This window comes from Anomalospiza imberbis, chromosome 1 (assembly GCF_031753505.1).
Source record: "Anomalospiza imberbis isolate Cuckoo-Finch-1a 21T00152 chromosome 1, ASM3175350v1, whole genome shotgun sequence".
NCBI lineage: Eukaryota > Metazoa > Chordata > Aves > Passeriformes > Viduidae > Anomalospiza > Anomalospiza imberbis.
Genome location: NC_089681.1, coordinates 108570504 through 108587015, shown reverse-complemented (window position 1 = coordinate 108587015; position 16512 = coordinate 108570504). Strand labels below are relative to the sequence as shown.

The window sequence follows — 16512 nt, the reverse complement described above, 5'->3', positions numbered from 1 at the left end:
TACTTTATACTGTATAAGGCAGCAGGGAGAGTAGGCAGACTGATACTCCTCTGTTTGACTATGAACCAGAGTATCCACAGACTGGCAGACATAATTGAGGCTGCCAGCTGTGGAAACTCTCCTCATATCTATTTGCTCATCATATAGGAAGGTGAAAATCTTACACTTCCTAGTCAGTAAGAGGTTACCCTGCTATTAAAGCTTCATTAGCATATTTAGCCTATTTATTTAATATTTGTACTGTGATTGAAAACAACTAACTGCAGATGTTGTTGGTGTATGACATGGACTCAGCCATTCATGCAGCATCTTGAAGGAAATATTGGGCAAAAGAGGAATTAAGAAAGGAAAGCCAGAAAAACACAGCAGTGGTTGATTTTGCACTGACAAAGTAAAATCTCACTGAATAATCCATAGTTTCAATGTTGGTGATATTTCACCAGCAGCAACTCTTTCTTTAATTGGAAGGAAGTCAGCAAAGATTTTAAAGCCTGTTGAATGAAGTGCTGAGCAACCAGGCAGATGGGGAGATCTCGTCTTGGCCTTTCAGTGTCTAAAAGGGGGCTTATAAGAAAGATAAGAACAAAGTTTTTAATCAGGCCAGTTGTGATAGGATAAGGTGTAGTGGTTTTAATCTAAAAGAGGGTAGGTTCAGAGGGTGGCAGAACACTGACACTGGTTCCCCAGAGAGGTACTGGACATCCCATTCCTGGTAACATTCAAGGTCGGGTTGGACAGAGCTTGGAACAACCGGATCTATTTGAAGTTGTCCCTGCTCATTGCACGGAGGACCTTTAAAGGTCCTTTCCAACCCAAACCATTCTGTAATTGTCCTGTACACCAGAAGCTCTGTGTACTACTTTGTACTCTTAAGTCCTAAATTCCAGACACACTCAACATTTCCACTGAAGTAATAAGAAATAAAAAGTAAGATAGCCTACACTATTAGAAGACAGATGTAGCAGGTTTGTATTGGCTAATAATAATTATACAGCAATAGCAAATCTAAGGCAAAAAGAGCTAACCATAAAAAGGTAGGGTTTCCCCTGTATTGGTTAATATAGAACAATACCAACCAATAATGATTGTGGCTAATGAGAGGAGAGGAAGGACGGCTTAAAATTTTCAGGGAGCAGCAGTGCTTTGGGTAAGACATTGAACTGGAGCAGACCTGGGCTGGGAGCTGCCGTTGTTTCTAGATCTGCACTTCCGAGGCTCAGGTTCTCTTGGAGCAGCCACACCAACGTCCCTACAAACGTTCCGTTGCCTACGGGATAAATCCTAACTCATCAGTAGCAAATTTCCTCTGGAGGTCTCTTCCAGCCAGGCTCAAACCTGTAAGAGTTGCCCTGACGGCACACGAGCCCCGATGTAAAGGAGTGGTAAAACACTGCCAGAATGTCAAACAACCCCACTGCTCGCAGCGGAAGGGACTGTGTGGAGCGAAGCGCTGTGGCAGCCACCTGTAATTTCACCGTAACACCGTATTCCTGCCAACAGCTTCTGCCGTACATTTAACCTCTCCAGCCCGGCCCCCCTAAACCCCGGGCTTCCCTCTCGGCGCAATCACGGCTAACCCCCCCCCCCCCAGCCTCGGTAAGACCCTGCCCCTCATCCCTGACAGCCGCTGCCGCAGCCGCGGCTCCTCATTTACATTCGCCGCCCGCGCCTCGCCCGCCGCCGCTCCGCGCCCCCGCGGCGGGGCCGCCGCCTCCCCCGCCCTGCCGCAGCCAGGGACCCTTCCCGGGGAGGCCGGGCCGGCGGAGCCCCGCCCGCCGCCGGGCCAGCAGCAGCAGCAGCAGGAGCACCAGCGGGCGGCGGAGGGTGCCCGGCAGCAGCGGCAGCGGCAGCAGCAGCAGCAGCAGCAGCAGCAGCAGCAGCAGCAGCAGCAGCAGCGCCGCTCGCTCCGCAGCGCAAGGGGAGGTGAGCGGCAGCGGGCAGCGGCGGCGGCCGGCTCCTGCTCGCCGGGGCTCCGCCGCCGGGGCGGGGGCTGCGCGCTTCGGTTCGGCGGCACCAGCTCCGGAGTGAGGGGTGCGAGAGGGATGGGGCTCCGCTTGTGAGACGCGTTCGCTTCGCGGTTTGTCTTCTCATTCTTGCTTCACGAGAGATGATCTGAAGTGGCGGCAGCCTGGTGGTTTACGCCGATAGTTTAAGGAGCATTGCGCTGTAACTGTCCTTCTGCGGCGTAGTGGGCTCGGTTCTATGTGAATAAGATGTTTCAGGGGTAGGTACGTGGTGAAAATAGCGTGTGGATTATTCCCACTCTTTTCGAATGGATGGGAGCTGCGAGGGAAGGTGACATTAGTATCTATCATTGCATGAAAAGCATCTACCCTACCGGGTAGAAGGCAGGATTTTTTAATTTTTTGTTTTTCAAGCAAGAACGACCAGGTAGGTGCTTGTCACGACCAGTTTGCAGAGATGTGTATTGGTAATATTCAGCCAAAGGCACGAGACTGCTCCATATCAAAATGAACTAGGAGCCTGTGGCTTGCATGTTATATTTAAAGTAGAACACTGCGTCTAAGACAGCATCCTTTTTTAAAGATGTCTAGAAGTGTGTGACCACAGAAGAAGCCTGTTGTAGTAGTGATAGGCAGTTTACTAGAGATAGCCTTCATATATTTATCTCATATAGTAGGAGGGGCCAGACGACTGTTTCAGTAAAATATTTTAAAGCACAGATTGCATAGATGGTTGTAACAGAGATAAAACAACTATGGATAAATAATTAAGGATTGAACAGACTTATACGGGAAAAATTGGGAAGGAAATAGAACTGTGCTATGAATAAATGGCCATGCTTGTGCAACAGTACTACAAAATACATACTGGATCAGAGAAAATTCACCTCTCTTAACTGCAGAAGGCAGTCAGGCATTCAAGGTCTGTGGAGGGAGTCCTTTATACGGAGAGGCTGATGTGGAAAAAGCCGCTAATTAAAGCAAGTAGACTCAGTTCATCTTTATCCTATTGACAATTTTATGTTTAAAAATGACCCTTTGACTGCCTGGGAAAGTAAATCAGCAATGAGAACGTGCTTTTGATGAATAAGGGTGTCATTTTACACCTGGCCTTTATTTTTGGGGGGTGTTGGGGGGAGAGGGGAAAGTGTGCAAATCAGTAGATTAAGGAATGCAATTCAAAAGAAAAAGAAAATTTAAGAAACATTTTCTACTAATGCTTTGCATCACTGTCCCTGGAAGGCAGATGCAACTGTTCAAATCTATGTCAAGTTCATCAGAGTGAGCTCTGATGCTTGCAGAGTGATTTTAACCAGGTAATTTGTAGGAATAGATAATAGGATAGTAACAGTGACACTACCTGTATCTGAAGATATTCTAGAGTCTTAAAAACTTAACTAGGCCTAGACCTAAAACTACACATGCAAGCTAGGCTGTTGCCTACTATGCTGTTGTCCCAGAGTGACCTATTCCCCTCTGTTTTATGTCAGACTTACTGTAAGTCAGAATCATAAAGTAATATTTCCTGCAGATGTAGTAAAATTATTCTGCTAAATTTCTTACCAGCTATTCTGATTGTGGTGGACCATGCTAATAAGCTGTATGAACACCAGTTATTCCTTTTAAAAAAATGTGTTACTTCTGAGGATTTGAAAACTGCAGAAACACCTTTAATCCTATTAGAACTGATGGAATTTGCTCTACCCTTGTAAACTGATGTTCTCTAGACTAATGCCAGATATGGAATAGTTTGAACTTTTGTCTTTCCACTGGAGAGATTAAAGAAAGAGGGAAGCCAATTATAGGTGTTACAATGGTAGAGATGCAATTATGTGATTGCACCCAAGATCTGCAGTTACAACAGCCTAATGCAGAATAAAACAAACCACAAGGCTATTATTGACAAAATCTTTTATTTCTGCTAATAAAATGTATGTGTCAATATACTGCTGACATATCTGCAATATTGTGCATACATTAAAGAGATTTTATGTGTTGTCACTGCCTTTAAAAGTTTGAAAACACTGGGCAATCTTTCCTCTCCTGGCAAGAGCAGGCAATATTCCTAAGTGCTTGTGCTGTAGCATCTCCTCTGGTGCTGTCTTCCACTGGAGGTCTTGCCAGGGCTGAGTTTTGCCTTAGCAGATAAGCTGAATCAGCACAGATTACATTTCTTCATAGCCTGCAGCTCCCCCAAAGCAAGAGTTCAGCTAAGCTGAACCTCTCGGTGGCCATGAAACAGACCTCAGCGGCATCAATGAAAACCAACCAACACATGCTCCAGTCTAGCTCATTGAATTATAGGTAGACCAGAAGTTTTAGCCATGCTATAAATTGGATTAATCAATTGCCAGGTAAATAGGAGCAATTAATTGAATAAATTCTAGTGTATGTGTTTGCAAATTATCTATTCTTGTCAGAGTTAGTGGATATGTGTAGAAAACTTTCCCTGACTTGTTCCATGACATCCTTGCTTGAGCAAAATATGAACTGGTATGCCTGGCTGTGCTTACTAAACAACTAAATTAATTAATAAGCAACCTATGACTTTTTATGGATAGGTACTAAGTTTTTGCATCCAAAGCTCAGCTGTGTTGTGGAGCACAACCAAAGATAATATGGTGTCTACAACAGATCTCCTTTGAGTGATAGGGAGCAGTTTTATGACTATGATACTGAAGATATTTAAAGCTTAAAATCAGTAGAAATTGAAGTGAACCAAAAATCTTGTTATTCCCTGAATTATTTCAAGGAAACCATTAGGAACAGTTACTGTGGGGTAACTATGAGTGACTCATCTGGAGGCATGTGCTGGCCACAGTAAATATACAAAATAGGAAGAATGAAAATCTCTGTTAAGTTTTTAACTTAACATCCATAAAGAGAAAGATTCACTGTCACATCTCTTGTCTGACTGAAGACTGAGTTATTCTTAAAAAGAAACAGGAGTGAGCCCAGGTTATAACTTTGGATCTGCTTTGTAGTCTGTTATAAATAAAATTTTTCAGACCTTGAGTTTAAAATACTAGGACTCAGAATGGTGAGGTTAGAGGTGTTACCAATAGATCATTAGTAACAGGAGTGTGGTAACGAAATAAGGAGTGATGGGTGTAGGAAAGAACGACCTATCTCTTGCTCCTGGCTGATGGAGGAAATGAATTATGCAGAACACTTCGCCACCTCTTTGGGCAAGAACATGATACATCTCTTCTTGGTACTGAGTAATCCTTGCCACTGATGGTGGTATATGTAATCCATAGGTAAAACACTCATTGTGACCTTTGGTTTGCTGATAGCATTCCCTGAAAGAAGTGTATGAACTGGCATGCTTGCCAGTTTTCCTTTTAAAAACTCTCTGGAACTGGGCGAGCGTCCAACTTGTTCTTTGTTATGTCAATGAATTCGCTATGCTTTCTCTTCATTCTTCTGCATCAGAAAAGCAGGTCTTATTCAGTGGGCTGGGAGACTGAGGGAAAGATTTGCTAAAAATTGCCTTGGCAGTCACCATTTGGGAGCTTGATATAAAGGGCAAGACATAAATGTAATTTTACAAGTGGCTAATGCATTAAATGCTGAAAGTAGGAGTACTAATCTTGCTGCAGGCAGCAGAGACCACTGGAGCTTTTCTCCTAAGAGAAGCATAAAAGAAGCAACATGATTCTTAGAGTAAGAAACATCTCTAACATCTGGGTACATTTTCAAAGTCATTTTTGCATCAGTCCATTCCATCTGTGAAATGTGGAGACCTCAACTGAAATTCTTGTACCACTGTTCAGGATCAACTTATTAATTTGGCCAGGTCAGTAAAATACTATGGTGAACCTATTAAAAAAAAAAAAAAAGAGTCAAGTAAATTTGGGAACAGGGTTCTGTTTACAGGGTTGTAGAACTGCTGAGGTTCCAGGGACCTCTGGAGGTTGTGTAGCCAACTCTTTGCTCAAAACATCTAGAGCAGGTTGCACAGGACTGTGTGCAGCTGAGTTTTGAATGTCTCCAGTCTCTGGGGTTGGAGACTTCACTGCCTCTCTGGGTCACCCGCATGTGTGTTGGACCAACCTCACAGTGAGAGTTTTCTTCTGTTTAAATGCAGTTGCTTGTGTTTTCAGTTGTGCCTGTTTCATCCTGTTCTTTCAGTGGGCCCCTGAGGAGAGCTTGGCTCCCTCTTCTTTGCTGTCCCTTCTTTGTCACATGGGCATGCTCCTTGTCTGTGGTCAGCTTGTCCACTGAGAGTCCCAGGTCTTGCTTTGCAAATCCATCCATTGCTAGCCAGTTGCCCTCCAACCTCTGCTAGCACAAACGGAGAAGGAAGGCTAAACAGAAAGGTGGGAAGAAAATGACAAAGGGAAAAGAGTAGGGAGCTGAGTGGGAGCATGCAGAGGAATGCAGGCATCTGGAGACATTATGCTGGTTGCAGCAGGCTGGTTTACCTCAGCCCCATTATGGTGCTATTGAGAGAAGACCACATGTCAATCCACAAGTGCTTTTATGCCTGGTAATTGAAGCAGGATTTAATGCACCCTGTCGTTGTAAACAATGGCATTAGTATGAATCAACAAGGATGTGTGAGTTTTTTCTCTGAGGCTGGTACATATGCTTCCAGGGCAGCCAGGAATTTCCAATAGTCTTTTTGCAATGGCATAAATTCAGGCAGTTTTGGTGTGATTTAATAAAGGGTTTGGCTGGGCAGCTCACTTTACCTTATCAAGCCTATTAAGGCAGACTTTTCCAGGAATGGCCTTTCCGTAAAACATCATGATGCCTAAAGGAACAACAATAATTTTATGACAAGCCACCAGTACGATATATTAGTTATGGAAGACATGGTGAGAGAAGCCTTCTGTGGTCACTTAAAGGATCAATGGCATTCATATTTTAATGCAGTGTTAGTTGTCTAGAGTAGATGGTGCAGGACTGCGTTTAAGAGTCCTTTATGGTGGTTGTAAAATGGAGGTTGAGCAATAAAGTTGATTCTGGCATTTCATAACACATGTACACTGGAGCATAGAATTCCTTGGTGTTTGGAAATCACACAGGCATACCAGGAGTCTTTCCTAGCTCAGAAGTAGTTGCAGCTTAGACTTATCATTAGTCCATATGCACATCCACTGTAAATAGGTCACTCAAAGTCAATGGAGCAGTATCTGTCCACCCTTTGTACTTTTGTTTTTTTCTTCCAGAAGATTTAAAGTCACCTAAGAAACAAAAAATATGGTTTTCCTTTTCAAAGTCACCAGAGGCGTGATTCATGGTAAGGTGTTAGAACAATGCCATCAAAATTCTCTTTACTTTCATCCAGGCACATGCCGAGGCCTGTGTCTCAGATGTCCCTCTTCTTGACCTGCTGCCTCTTTCTGCCAAGTCAAGTGGTCCTAGTCCATGTTTTGGTGAAGCTCCTCTTTGACCCACCATTCAAAGGACAGCAGCCACTCACCTGCTTGCTTTAGGACTCCTTGGTGTTACAGGAAAATAGAGATTGATCACAGAAAGACTTGCTGGCTGCCTCTCCTGACCTACAGGCCCTGGTCCATCCAACAGGTCTGAGATGGCAGGAGGGTTTCATGTGCTAAGACCAGATTTACTTATGTGAAGTAAAGTGTAAAGTATAAGTATAAAGTACAAGTGTTTACTTATATTGTATTTGACATTATGTTGGATTTGTATTCTGAAAGAGTAACACAGTATTATGCCAAAATCCCAGCACAAGCATGGTGCAGCAATTGTAATATATAGTGGAATTGCAATGCAAGCTGCTTCCTCATGCCAGTCTCCACATGCTCCACTGTCATGAAGAAGGTGTACTTCTTCTAATTAGAGAGGTCCAAAACCATGAGTTGAATACAAATATAGCCTGCAAATGTTCAGATAACCTGCATAGTGTGGCATTTTCATTTTTTTTTCCTAGCAGTTTGCATTGTGGTGCTTAATTTGTGAGAGTGTGGAGTGTGTGTTGCTTTTTTCCCCATGTTAGGTCATGACTGTCATTTTATCCAGTACTCCCGAAGGACAAACATTTTACTTCACAGAAACCAAGTCCTGAAACTTGTTGGGACTAAAAGGAGAGACTACGTAATGTTATTTTTCGGAGATTCAAAATCAAGGCTTCTTGGGTAATTGTGTGTGACCTTTCAGATCTGAGATCTGTCTGCATCAAGGCAGAGGCAGAGATCCCTTAAAACACATCCCAGGATCAAGGCTTTTTCTGGCTCCATCAAAAGTTTCAGGTTTGAATAGCAATCAAACCAGATGTAACATGTGCCATCAGTGTGTGACATGCAGTGATGGTGCGGATTTGTGTGCCACCCTTCATGGTGAGAATTTACATCAGGATGTAAGGCTACAAGTAGTTCATATAGTATAAAGTGTCAACACTTAGGATTTTGAGACATTTTGACTGAAGTGAATTAATTTTCAATTTTCCATAATAAAAAAGGGAGGGGGAGAGTAACCTACAGAGGATGTGAATACTGCAAACTACATATACACAAAGCTATACTAACCTTTGAAATACTCATAAACAATTTCTGCGGAGAGCAGGGATGGCTTTGAGGCAGGAGGAGCCAAAATGTGGAAAGCAGCAAATATGCATCCCATTTTCAGTGCCATGGTGCTGGAGCCAGGGGTATCTGGTGAAATCTCATAATAAAACAGTTGTTTGTGTAGTTGAATACAGCCCAGCAAAACAGCTCTTGAACTAACACGGGCTGCCTGTCTGCCAGTAAACAGATAATTATACTCCATTGTTTAATTGAACTTTCATGAAAACTGCAGTATGTTTTTTGTAAAATCCACCATGAAAATGTGTTCTGCTTGTGGATCATGCATATAGGGATCAAGATATTGGGGAGGAGTGTCAGGTACAGAGGTAACACTCTATATGCTAAACAATCTGCTGTGGGGAGTCAAGCACATATAAGTGACTCCCTCATAGCTTTCACAGAGGAAAACTGTATAAGCAGAAAACTTGTTGCTTGGTTTTCAGAGGTCCTTTTGATTCAGATGACCAAATTTAGATACCTGGAAGGCACTACAGCTCTGGATACATTTGAGGAATCTCACTGTGATGCCCTGAATAGTTAAAAAAAAAATCTCTGTAATTTTCCTACTGTCCCACTAATTAATTTTGTTCCTGAAAACCACTGAACAGTGGCCAGGGTAATTTTTTGGGAAGGCTTTTCTTTTTTATTACCTTGATTGCTGAATATAAATCTTGGCCACTGTGTCAACCTCCAGTTTCTCAAATTAGTAGCATTCTTACTCTGAAACTAGTATTTAAATTGAATTTAGTCTCCTTCCACAAGAATCAACCTTTAACAAATAAATTAACAAAGAAATTGAGAATTCAGAGATGCAAGTTGTGTCATGATTTTTGTTAAGTGTTGGAATTTCATAAAATTAGGAGCATGTTGTGAAATCTGTAGGATATACACATATGGAGTGTGACGTCTGGAAAGTCTGAGTCTGCAAAGAAATCCTAAAGAGTCTTCTACTTATACACCCAAAAATCAATAACCTACAGAAACAATGTGGTCTGTAATCCATTACACTGAAAGCTCTGGAGAGCAATAGGAGCCACATGGCACAGAGCCATATGTATTTAAATTGAATGTCTTATAAAATAAGATGAATAAACATCTTGGAATAACACACCCACTTCTGTAAATTTACAGGTTGCACCAGCTGGCAGATTAAAAAATAAGAAAGCAAGAAGCTGGAAGAGTTTTGATCACCAGGAATATCTGAACCAACAGACTGTATGGATATAGATATGTTTGAAGGCATCTGCTCTTCCCCTTACAAGGTAAGGCACAAATGGATTTCTCTGCTGGCTTGTGTCTCTTTAGTGTGGTGCAGCTCCCTTTTGTGGCACTGCCCAAGATGGTAGTGGAGGTGCTCTCCAAAGCTTGTTCAACCTAGTGGCTGACTGCTAATAACTATGGCCAATTATTAATAACATAAATGGATGATATGCAGACCCAAAAAAGCCTAAAGTTTCAAAAGTCAATGATAAATTTGGATCCTTGGGGCCTGTAAAATTCAAAGTTTTATTATATGAAGTATCTGTTCAGATAGCTCTACAGGCTGTCTATTTTTAGCATGTACTAATAGAAGACCTTTCTGCTCACCTAAGGCATCTTTTTTATGTGCTTATTAATTGCTGTAGATTGAAGTAGACTTAATACCTGTACGTAGTGTAGCAGCTAATCAGGAGAAAAAGTCTCTAAACTGGATGCCAGAAAATGTCTCTGACTGGAGATGCAAGTTGTGCCATTTTCTTTGTAGAGTCTTAGTGTTTCACTTTCAGGATTGTTATATGGTTTGTTTACAAAAGTGCTTGATTTTCCTTTTTTTTTTTTTTCCCCTACCAGTAATAATAATTACTTACTGGTCTAAGCTGAAGGTGGTGGAGAGCTTGATAGATTTGCTGGGCATCTTTTGCCTGATGCCCAGATACACTCTCATTTACTCTGAATGTTTCCTTTACTGAGTTGTTTTCAGGGAAGGTACAAAATGCAGATTTTCAAAAAGCTACTTGAAACTGGTAGAAACGCTTGAGAAATACATGAACTGAACTTGTTATAAAGTAAAATTTCTCATTTTTGAGATGATGCAGTTCTGCGTATCTTGGGGAGTGGCTATGTGAGACTTCATATTTTAACTATTTGGATCAAAACAAGTTTGCTACAAAGCAAATGCAAAACCATACCAGTTCTGTGTTACTCAAGAGCTCAAGTCAGGCAACTGAGCTATTGGAAAAAGAGGCAGCTGTAACTGGGCTTAACTGGTCTCTGCTTTCACCTGGAGAGGCTGAAGAGAGGACTTTCTGCTCAAGTCAGTGCAACACTTAATTTCTCCATTTTCCCCAAACAGTGTTAAATGATAAAGGAACAATCCTGTGCAGTACTCTGCCGTTGCTTCTATTCTGTATCGAAATATGACCACCAGTGTTATCAGTCTGCCATTTCCACACGTGTGAGATAACCAGTCTCCTTCTTTTGTGGAAGAACTAAATTGAAGAGATCCTTAGGTGGGGAATGTAACAGACTGTGGCACTGCATCCTGTAGATATGGGGAGGGGGGGGCTCCCTTGCATACTGAAATAACAGGAATGACATGTATAAAGTATTCAGAAAATGCAAAGATAAGCAATGGCAGATACAACTTAAAAGGAAAAACACATGCAAACTCTTGAGGACTTGGGACATTCCAGTAATTTTCCACAACTCTGGTTAGGAAGGAATGTAGAAGCTGTAGGATCTGGTCTAGATAGCAGACATTTCTCTAGAGAGTTTTATTTCTTCTACCAGATGGTTGTGTAACCCCTGGTGTCCACACTCAAGTGCCCCAGTGGAATCTGTATTGCCACCAGTTGTTGCCAGCTCCCACAAGTACAAATGCCTGCTGGTCTGTGCTTTCTTGTTTGAACACCTTTACACAAGGTGTATGCAGGGGGGTGGGGAGTGGCAGCTTCGGTTCTGCCTATGTGAAGGGACAATGCCATTTCCTGTGCCACCTTGCCTGCTTTAATCATGTCCTTCTCTGGATCAGAGCTTCCTGAGTTTCTGCTTCTTGGCACAGAAGGGAGCCCAGCCTTGGAGAGGGCCTCTGGCTGTTGCGTGGCAAGTAATCCTTCCAAATAGGATTTGCATTCTTGCAGCAGCCATTCTGGGGATAGAGGGTGAATACATGGAAGCAAATTGTGCTTACACAGACATAGCTCAAGCCCAGCCATTCAGAACACCAGTCAATGACAGAGTTGCACACAAATTGAGTGTTTGAGTATCTGAAAAGTACTTATACTTGTGGCTAAGAAAAATGTACAGGGTCAGAGTATTCTGCAGTGTCTTAGTTAACTGGATTTATTGGTGCTGCTTCACAGCAGAAATGTTGTTAGAGCCCCAGAGTTGCTTTGTTACTTTTCATTTGCCAAAGGCTGTTGTCCCTGCAGTGTTGCTGTGTGGAAATGTGAGCTTGCAACTCAGCTACCTCTGTGAACTGTCTTGGTCTTCACCTAAAACTTCATTGCTTTTCAGTGCTGTGCACTCCCTCCTTTAAAGCATCTGAGATTACCTACTATTGGCATTGGTATAGTATATATGGTATAGTTTATATGGTATATGTTGTATAGCGATTCTTGATGGTAGGCTGCAGCTGTTGGATAGAAGAAATAACTGGAGGTAATAGTGGCTTAAATTGAAGCCAGACTTTGAATTCCTGAGCTTTTAAATTGTGATTTATTTGTGGGCATTATTCTTGATAGCCTTTTGGCTTTGTTTATCTGGTTTTGGCTAAGAAATGATAGAAACACCAAACAAAGCTTAGGAACTGAAGGAACAAATGACCTTCTGGTTTATACCCAACACAGATATTCCAATATTACAAGAAGCTATGTGAGTTTCAGTTAATATTCATTTCATGAAAATGAAAACCTGAAAACCTCTGAAAAGTCCTAGATTAGAAAAGTTAAAAACTGAATAAACATTTTCTTCAACTCATCCAACTATTTTGTAGCTCTAGTTTTGTTGTGGGTTTTTTGTTTGTTTGTTTCCTCTGTAGAACATAAGGACATGTTTTTGCTCCATATTGAAGCACTGCTAATTTTTAATTGAAACATTTGTTTTTAAACTAAGGATAGCTGAATCAAAATGAGTTCACTTTGCTAGGAGTTTGCAGTCTAGCGAAAGACTTCCTTATGCTTAAATTTAAAAATTAAGATTTTCCTACTGACTTAGTCCTGTCTTTCTCCTTTCTGGTGCACTGAATTTTATGTTACACTTTTCTAGTAATGCCCAGGCCTTGATGTGGCCTCAGTTATTCTGCATACTGTGTTGGGTCCCATGTAAATTGCAAATGCATCTTTCTGCAAAGAATATATGATCAAAGAGGCAAAAAAGATTAGATGGGTATGACCCAGGAGCATAGGGACAGTGAGACATTTTTCATCAGCACAGTACGTAGTGCCTTCAGGAACCTGCAGGCTGCCATTTACATATACAGCTCCGTAGCGTTGAGGTGATGGTGTTTAAGGTGGTGGAGAATCAAAGCCTTTCATACATGGAAGTGGGGAAGGATACGAAGAACGGCACATCGTGTCACTGTAGTACTCCATCTATGCTGTTTTGATTTGAATAAGAGCAAATTGATTTAAATCAGCTTGGAAGTGGGAGCAGGTTCTTGGCAGTGGGGGAAGCCTTTTCCTTTTGGAAGTGAATGTGACATAGAGCTTGCCTGTCCTGCTGTGTAATTTGTCCTGACATTTGCTGGCACGGTAAGTTCTTACTAACTGCAGTGACATTTGCCCCGTGTGACATAATTCGGAACACTTTTTCATAATACTTCCACTTGAACTGAAAGCAGCCAAACTCTCTTTTCTAATTTCAGCCCTCTTGATCCCTTGTCCCCAGTGATAAATTCTGCCTTGCAGTGTTTCCCAGTGCTGCCTGAAGTAAAAAGATGAGATAGCAGCTAGCAACGCCAGGTTTTTCCCTTGTTGCTACTCAAGAGCATGCTAGAAGTCACTGATCGTTTATGAGCTAAATCCTGAAGGAGTCAGCTTCACAAGTCAGCCCTCCCAAAGCAGACATTAAGACACAGAAGTAACAACAGAGCCACCTAATAATCAGGTGTGTTTATTCTTGCCTCTATTACTACTAACACTGGTCACTATTTACAGAATATTATATTCAAAACCCATCAAAAGCAAAATGGTATGAAAAAGGTCACAGTCTAAACATGCAAAAAGCATTTTTTTTGGTTTTGATGGGGAATTGTTTCAACTTTGTTTTTGTTTCTAAAAGAAAAGTATTCAGTATTCTTTAGTAAAGAATACCGAAACACTTATTGCTGCTTGTAGGAGTGTTGGTTGGTAGGACAGTCAGTATGGACGGAGACAAGAGATCGCTGAAGTCAGGTCTTGGAACATGCGGTTTATTATAAAGGGTGTGGGTGCAGGAGACCTGCTTAGAGCTGCTAGCCGCAGCTTGGAGCATGCCCGAAAGAGCAAGAGAGAGAGAGAGGCAAGAGAGTAAGAGAGCAAGAGTAAGAGAGCAAAGTTCCCATTACAATACACTAAATCTTCTGTGCTGAATATTCTAATTTTCACTAACTTATCTAGTACAAGATAGAAATCCTAGAGCATTTACATACAGCCTATAAGAATCATGACATTACCATACTGTGTTACATTTTAAACCCTAAAAACTACTCTTTGGACCCCTTCTGCCAAGCTAGTAGGGTCTGCTTTGACCCTTGGACCTGTCTGCAAGCAGAGGGTATTTTTCATCAAAAGGGGATTACCTTCAGCTGGCCATACCATTGTTTTCCAGTTGTTCAGTAACTAAGGCTTGGTATCTCAAAGCTTGCTTTCATTTCAATCTCGCTTACAGTTTCTATATTCTCAAAATCTTTTGCCAGGCAATCATGTTTATAAGGCTTTCCTGTTTCATCTTCCCCAACATCTACTTACTCATCTATTCAAGCTGCGTGTGAGATGCAGCATTTATTTCTTGATGATTAGGTGGAAAATAAAGTTGTTTTGATAGCATTTTGTTCCTGTTGGTGACACTGAATGTACATAATTCACTCCTCTTTGTGATCTGATCAAGTTAGATTACTATTTTTAACAGTAAGTGATAGTGTATCTTTTGGGATGGTAGGAGACAGTGGGGAAGAAAAGTCTTTTGGGTGCAGTTAAATCTTGTCAAGTGGGGTGGGGAATTCACTATTAAGTGGAGGAAGTTTGGGATTGTGGTCTCTTGCTCAGTATCTGGTATGGAAAATAAACTGGTATACTGTGTAAAATCAGACTGGGAAATCTGATAAAAAGATAAACTTGCTATGAGACTAATCTAAGAGGGTCCATCAGTACGGGCAGAAAGAAAGAAGCAGGAACCTGGCTATGCAGGGTGTCATAGTCTTCCCTCTGATTTCTCACCAAGCATAGAAATGAATGCTGGGAGACTTTTAGGTATTTAATTATTTAGCTTCAGGTTCCTCACAATCCATAATGAGCCATAGTTTTGAGGACAACCTTGTATCAGCTCTGTGGAGTGGGGAAATGCCCTTATCCCACCCCCCACATACAGATGGCCACTGAGATTAGCCCAGGATCATGCAAAGCAGAGAACTAAATTCCACTTCTAAAACTAAGCGCCAGACCTGGCTATACTTTTACATGCATGGGCTGATCTTTCTGCAGAATGAGTGGGTCATACCATACCTGTCCTCAGATTAAGGACCAGTCTGTCAAATTTCAGCTGTGCATTTCTAGGTCAGATTTAAAGTGAGTAAAAAGGTCACACTTCAACTCTTTGCTCTTAAGGAAGAGAACTGAAAATAGTAAATGGAGTACGGAGAGCTACAGAAATTCAAGAGACTCAGTTTTCACGAAGCAGGCCACACTGAATTTTTAAACTCTAATCTGTCTGCAAAGGTAAAATTGCAGCTGAGATAGCATCATTCTGTGCTAAAGAGTTCCCTATAAATGAAGATCCTCATAAAAGAAATTAAGTCAGTATAGAAAATCTATACAGGGTGACTTGTGTATTTGTTTTCGTATCTGTGCTATTAATGGCATGTTAGATTACTAGAAGTGAATTTTTAAAACTCTATTTGTGATTTAACTTTTTCTTTTTTGTTTCTGTTTTCCTCTTGTTTTTTATTCCTCCTTACATGCATGTGGTGATTGCTTAGATTTAGTTAGATGTTAAACTGCTTAAAAACAAGCCTTTACAAAAGCAAATGGCAAAGTAACATTCTTTTTAAAAACCAGTCTTTTGGCACTTAGTGTGCCAACAGCAGTGCTAAGAAGTCAGGGGAATGCCTGCAAGTAGGAAGGGAGAAGCACTTCAAGTGAAATATCACAAGTGAAAGCCAGCATCCTCTTTTGCAACTAGCTGGGGATGTTTATGGCTGTGAAAAGCTTGCTGACTGCCGAGTTGTCAAATCAAAGTGCTTAAAAAGTCGGGAAAGATTTTGACTTCTAAATATTCTGTAAAATCCTGTTTTCATGCATTTCAGTGTAGGATTCAAAGCTAAATTGTTGGCTTCTTTCTAAATGTGTACAGACATGGGAAACTGATAAATATGATACACTATATCAGAAGAAGGCACAGTAGTGATTTTTTGCTAGAAAGTGAGATGAAAGATGATCTGAACATGATCTTACCTGCAGGATCTGATTGGGGTTTTTTTGTGTGGCTTTAGCTAATTTCCTAATTATCCAACTTAAATATTTCCTTTGGTTGAATGGAGTAATAGCATGACTTGGGGAATGAAATTAGGGGGTGGAAATATATGTGCAGTTGCTGAAGATCCAGATTGTTAAAAAAATGCAGACTGGTGGTGTTATACAACTTTGGTCTCATTTGAACATGATCAGCAGGCAGCATTGTCTAGGCATCCTAGTGAACTACCAAGTAAGTATTTAATTCCTTAAATCCTCTGTTGTGGTTGTCTTTTGTATGCATCAATGTCATAACTCATGTCCTCTTTTATAGCTATTCAAAGAAAATGTTGGACCTTTTTTTAAAGTTATGTTCTTTGTCCTAAT

At 41.4% G+C, this 16512-nt stretch overlaps 1 protein-coding gene across 3 annotated transcripts in view; it reads left to right on the top strand.

The window, feature by feature from the left end:
• TMEM108 (transmembrane protein 108) overlaps window positions 1–16512 on the top strand; it is a 178488-nt gene that overhangs the window by 13896 nt on the left and 148080 nt on the right. Inside the window, exons 1-2 of one of the 3 annotated variants that reach the window (XM_068205023.1) lie at window positions 1800–1923; window positions 9632–9762. The gene's annotated coding sequence lies outside the window, so the exon portion shown is untranslated. Of the gene's footprint in view, window positions 1–1799; window positions 1924–2124; window positions 2229–9631; window positions 9763–16512 lie in introns of those variants that run through there. The other 2 variants (XM_068205031.1, XM_068205042.1) reach the window with 2 other exon arrangements.